The sequence below is a fragment of the Chrysemys picta genome, unplaced genomic scaffold (genome assembly GCF_011386835.1).
Source record: "Chrysemys picta bellii isolate R12L10 unplaced genomic scaffold, ASM1138683v2 scaf1911, whole genome shotgun sequence".
Lineage (NCBI taxonomy): Eukaryota > Metazoa > Chordata > Testudines > Emydidae > Chrysemys > Chrysemys picta.
This window is the reverse complement of record NW_027054616.1, coordinates 1-6,520: the sequence shown is the minus strand read 5'-3', so window position 1 is coordinate 6,520 and position 6,520 is coordinate 1. Positions and strand designations below refer to the sequence as shown.

Sequence of the window (6,520 nt, the reverse complement as noted above, 5' to 3'; positions counted from 1 at the left end):
CTGCTCTTGCAAAGGCCTGTAGTGCAAGTGGTAGAAGTCTGTAATGCACTGCAGGTGGTTACAGGCGCAAACCAAGAGGATGCAGAATGGAGGTGTCGTGACCGAATTGAGTTTTGCCTTTTTAAAAACCCAGGAAATTACAAATGCAAAACTATATTAACAGAACATCTGTTAAATCTGTATTAACAGAACATCAGACAACATTTAGGTTGTCTACTCGGTCACCCAAAAGTTAGTCTGTTCTATACCCTGAACAAGGCAGGGATCCAGTGGTTCTAAGGAAAAACAGCATGTGATAATGTAATTAAAGACTATCATAATGCAAACACCCACGAGGGCAGAATTAAGGTTGCATGGGCAACCACAAATCTGGCATTTCCTAATTTTCAATTGCGGAACTTTCCGACCTTAATAAAGTCTTTTGAGCAGGTTTTTTTGTATGTTTTATTTCGGGGGGGGGAGAGAGGGGTTGATTCATAGTATAAATATTAAGAACAGTTACATTAGGTATGATACAGACATTTGCAAGGGATGTAAACCTTCATGCTTCAGAGCATGAGGCAACCACTAATTGCCTGGATGTAGTGTGAAAATACCCCTATAGGCATGTTATTGAATAACTTCCTACTGTGAGGACTTTGCCCCATTATCTGAAGCACACAACAAAGACTGCTAATGCATAGACAATACTCAATTAGATGCATCATTTGTCTGATCTGGTATGGAAATTCCTATGTTCCCTATATTTACTAAAAATAATTTCATTTCTTTTTACTCGTCTAGCACAGGTGTAAAGACAGAGGGAATATGCAGAATCCAGAGACCTGTGTTTTTCCAGTAACAAGGAAACTCACAAATTATCTCCAACTCATTTTCTTTCTATCCTAAAGACTACAATCGGACATGAGGTACTTTGGTCCCATCCGCACACATCTCACGTTGTGTTACCATGTCACTGACTAGATTCTGATCTCAGTCACACAAGTGTCAATGTATAGTTCAGCTGAAGTCAATTGGTTAATGAGGAGTCAAACCAGTCCATATCTTCCTCCACCAAATACAATGGAATTTACTGCGTGTACACCTACACCATGACTGGTAAGAAATGTCATTATTATTATCTTTTGAGCATCTTTGTGCATGTAGCAGTGAAATTCCATAGAAACATAACAGCCATACTGGGTCAGACTAAAGGTCCATCTAGCCCAGTATCCTGCTTCCAACAGTGGCCAATGCCAGGTGCCTCAGAGGGAATGAACAGAACAGGTAATCATCAAGTGATCCATCCCCTGTTGCCCATTCCCAGCTTCTGGCAAACAGAGGCTAGGCACACCATCCCTGCCCATCCTGGCTAATAGCTGTTGATGGACCTATCCTTTATGAATTTATCTAGTTCTTTTTTAAATCCTGCTATAGTCTTGGCCTTCACACCATCCTCTGGCAAGGAGTTCCACAGGTTAACTTAGTATTTATCTCTAGGAGATGCATTTTCTCATTTCGAGGCTCTGTGAATCTGAGTCAAAAGTAATCATAGAATCAGTTACAGTCCACACCACCTACAAGTGTTATTACCTCTAGGAGGATTTGTAACAGGGAGGAAAAATAATGCATGTGGTTACAAAGAATGTCTGTAAAACATACACTGACTTCAATAGGACAGTGAAACTTTAGTGATACCAAACTTTTTCACTGGGGCTGCCTCATATTAGGTCCTAAATCTATATTTAGGCACCTATATAAAAGGGGCACTGAGCATCACTTGTGCCCTTTGAGGTCATTTTGATTAGGAAGAGAAAATCAAAGACCATGAATAAACTCTATAGCATTGATTACTTGCATACATTGATAGATTATTTGCCTCCCTTCTAAACTAAACACTCCCAATCTATATATCTCTTATTTTATAGAAGATTTGACCCACTGGATGGTTTCATGCATATTAAAACAGAGTAGGGTGACCAGAGGGGAAGTGTGAAAAATTGGGATGGGGGTGGGGGGGGTAATAAGTGCCTATATAAGAAAAAGCCCCCAAAATTGGGACTGTCCCTATAAAATCGGGACATCTGGTCACCCTAACACAGAGTCCACAATATTTCTGTAGCTGGAACATGTCCTATCTCTAATGGAAAGCATGTGGGGAATACAAAGAGAACATTCCCTAGGAGTGTCCTTCGATTTATTTCAGCTTTCCTATGTTTATACACTGTTTCCCAGGAACAATCACAGGGATTATGAGGGATCTGTACTCAGTACTTTATTGGCCAGTGATTAATTTTAATCTTTATTTTTTTTCACCAGCAGAGGAGAGCGTTTCTGGAATAAATGGCAGAGAGAAACCACACCATGGTGACCGAGTTCATTTTCGTAGGATTCACAGATCATCCAGATCTACAGATCCCCCTCTTTATGTTGTTCCTAGTGATGTATGTGGTCAGCCTGATGGGGAATCTTGGGATGATAGCGTTAATCATGGTTGAAACCCGACTTCATACCCCCATGTACTTTTTCCTAAGCCAGATGTCCATTGTAGATATTGGATATTCCACTGCCATAGCTCCCAGGATGCTAATGACCTTTGTAGCAGAGACTAGAACCATTCCTTTGATTGAGTGTGCGGCACAACTATTCTTCGTCTGTTTCTTTGTGACCAATGAATGTTGCCTCCTGGCTGTGATTGCGTATGACCGCTTTAAAGCTATCTGTAATCCACTGCTATACAGAGCCATTATGTCCAAGAGACACTGTGTCCTGTTAGTGGCTGATACATATGTATGTGGCTCTGTGAATTCAATTGTGCAAACTCTATTTATATTCAGTCTGTCCTTCTGCAGCTCCAATGTTGTCAACCATTTCTTCTGTGATGTGCCCCCCATGCTGAAGCTGTCCTGTTCTGACACCCATGTCACTGACCTTGTACTTTTCACTTTCTCTACTGTAATTGTCACGACTACTTTCCTGGGTGTCCTAATCTCCTACATGTGCATCCTTCTGGCCATTCTCAGGATCCGTTCTGCCAAGGGGAGACGCAAAACCTTTTCCACTTGCGCCTCCCACCTGACAGTCGTCACTATGTTTTATGGGACGCTGATTAGACAAGGTTACCTCTGTGTTTTATGCCCTTGTGATCCCCATGTTGAACCCCCTGATCTACAGCCTGTGAAACAAGGAGGTAAATGATGCCTTTAAAAGGGTGATATACAAGAAGATTTTTTCTTGGTAATTATAATCATTATATTTTAACCAATAAACAGTAGATGGAATAAGAGTGAGTTCTCTTGTCATTTATCCTTATTTCTATGACTCAGGCACTCCATTTGATGTACAGAAAATCATATAATGGAACCCAGTCAAATACAATATTAGAAATTGCTGTTTTTAAGATCCATGAATGAGGGTCTGTGACACTATGCAGAATCAGCAAGATGCTCTGATATTTGGCTTAAAGGACAATTGCTGTTGCCTGTTATGTTTTAGGCCAGATTGGAGTTCCAGTGAGAGGATGAGAAGATTGTATGTATCCTTCCTCGGTTCTGAGATTTCATCCAGTGGAGGGCACTGTTAAACATACTGAATAAAAGCAACCAGAACTGAGGTAACGATTATCAAAGATCAGCTTAGGTCGATCGGTCATGTTTTCGGAATGTGTAATGATAAATTCCCCAGAAAAGTCCTCTCTGGTGAGCTTAGGGACTTAGTCTGAATAATGCAGAGTTGACCTTCATCATGCAGAGCTAGCCTGCACCAAATCAGAGTATCTTCTCTCACCGCTGCATCATGCCGACATGAAGAGGACGTTGTTTTACTCCTGAGTTCTCAACAGAGGAGGTTGTTTCCAGTCATCACAACCAGCCTCCCTGTCTTCACGGCTAGATGGAAGGGGAGCATCCCAAAACTTAAGAGGGATCTCAAACCTTTTTTTCTGTTTAACATGGGGTTACAGGCTGGAGAATGTTGAGAACCACTGGTTTTACTCATTGAAAACTGTTGCTGTTTTATGTAGGGCTTTTGTTTATTTATCTTCTCTCCAACCTATGAAAGAGTTTCTCTGGCAATCCTGAAATTACTCCTCTACCCCAATATAACGCTGTCCGCGGGAGCCGAAAAATCTTACTGCGTTATAGGTGAAACTGCATTATATTGAACATGCTTTGATCCATTGAAATGTGCAGCCCTGCCCCCCCCCCCCACCAGAGCACTGCTTTACTGCGTTATATCTGAATTCGTGTTACATCAGGTCGCGTTATATCGGGGTAGAGGTGTATATCAATGGTCTGCTTTCTTTGGCTTTCTTTGGACTTTGTAAACAGTGAGACAGGTTCGTCCCTGAAGTAACTCACTTGTCTTGAGAGAATGATATGGGGACAGATCAAGAATGAATGTAGTCCAATCAATTTATAATGATGTATGATTGTGATGTACTAGTACACAATATGAAGTACTAGTGTGATGGGGCTATCACTATTCATAGCACCAGCAAGCTTCCTACACACGGTGACATTTGAATATTCATACTGGATATGCTCTGGTTAGTCCAGGGAAGTTTTGTCTGAATCATCGATCACTTAAATCCACTTCTTGTGCTCCTAGGAATACTGCTTATGATTTTTCCATATATGTACAAAATGGAATGATGCTATAGTGCCATAACATAAAAGGACTATTTTCCTTTCAACACTTTAATACCAGTACAGGATTGGAAACCCCATCGTGCAATCAACCACTGCCCATGAGCAAATACATATTTTCAATGAGCAGTTAGACATCCAGTTCCCTGGACAACTCCCTGGAATGGGAATTTGGTGCCTTTATATCCCCACTTAAACTCCTGCAGTCTGAACCAATATTGACTGAAGTCAATCGGAGTCTTTTCTTGTTTTGTCTTCCAAAAAGTAGGATCAGACTTCAACAACAGCAGCATTAATAACAGTTCCAGACCATCTCAACTAACTAAAAAGTGAGAAAGTCAAGCAGTAGGCATGAGCACAACATAACCCCGGAAAAAGCTAGAGAGAGCTTCTGTCACTGCGGCTACATAAGCTGGGGGGTGGTAAAGTAAAAAATTGGTCCTTTCTTTCTTAGGCCCTCCTGAGTTCAGGGAAACAGGAGACTGCATTAAAACAAAATACCAGAGCCCATCAGTTTCTACTTCCCACTGGAACATCCCCAGGGCCCTGAAATGTAGCTAGCTGCTTGGCCCATGTATTCCGTTAACATTAATACCGCAATCCATAACACTCATTGACTGGATACAGCCACATGCTCAGTTACAGTCGGTTTAAGAATATTATAGAACGTTGACATATTTTTCTAATAAAATTATATGGAAATTTTCCATAAGGAATTGGCTTCAGGTTTGAATACAGTATAAAACCTCTTCTACTGGAGGCTGGGGGAGATGCTTGTTTATTCACTGAGTGGATTATTTTAGTTTGGAACCAAAGATTAAACCTGGGCAGGAAATGGTTTTCCTGTCCCATGAAAATTTGGGAGATTTTAAAAATGTCCCTTCCCCAAAGCTCATATTTTCCTTTTTTCCACAAACCAAAAAGCTGGGGGAAAGTTGATTTTGATCAATCAAAATATTTTGTTCCAATAGTTCAAATTATATGAACATTAAACAAAATAATTGGCTAATTAACATTTTGAAACATTAATTTTGAACTAAAAAAAGGCAACTTTTCGTTTTGAAAATGTCAAAAATGAACATTTAGACAATTTTAAGCTTCTTTTTTCTTTCAATTTTTTTAAAATGAGTAATTCATTGAAACTGGAATTTTCCCACAAGAATATTTCATTTTTGATGAATCAGTATTTTCCAGTGCAGAAAGCATTGGGCTTAAATTGCAGCAAGGGCGGTTTAGGTTGGACATTAGGAAAAGTTTCCTAACTGTCCGGGTGGTTAGGCACTGGAATAAATTGCCTAGGGAGGTTGTGGAATCTCCATCATTGGAGATTTTTCAGAGCAGGTTGGACAAACACCTGTCAGGGTTGTTCTAGATGGTGCTTTGTCCTGCTATGAGTACAGAGGACTGACTTATGACCTATTGAGGTCCCTTCCAATCCTATGATTCTATGATTGATCCAATATTGCGCTCTAATATTTTTCATTGAAACTTTATTAATGCAAGATAAAAAGAACCCCTGTGAATGGGGTTGGGTAGCGGGTCAACTCTTGAATCCCGGAGGAAGTTGCATCTGAGTGTGCTTCAGTGGATTTATGTCCTCTCACCATTAATCACAACGGGCTAAACTCTATTATCCCTTGGCTCAAGTCTACCTCGCAGAGTTTAAGTGTAAGGCATTTCCATGGGGTAGAAAGTATCCTAACTACAGCTGGCCAAAATTCTTTGGCTGAAACTTTTTTTCAGAGAAAAATGCACATTCAGCTACACCAGAATGTTTGCCCAATTGTATTGGGTTCTTCGGGATGGAAAAACATCAAATAAATTCATTTCCCCACTGCTAAACCTTGCTGTTCAGTGTCCCACCTCTGCATGGAGGGGTGAAAGTAAAGCTCTAA

At 40.5% G+C, this 6,520-nt stretch overlaps 1 pseudogene; it reads left to right on the top strand.

Annotated features, from left to right (window-relative positions):
* Nucleotides 1–998: 998 nt before the first annotated feature.
* LOC135980127 (olfactory receptor 5AR1-like) lies at nucleotides 999–3,220 on the top strand (annotated as a pseudogene).
* Nucleotides 3,221–6,520: the final 3,300 nt, after the last annotated feature.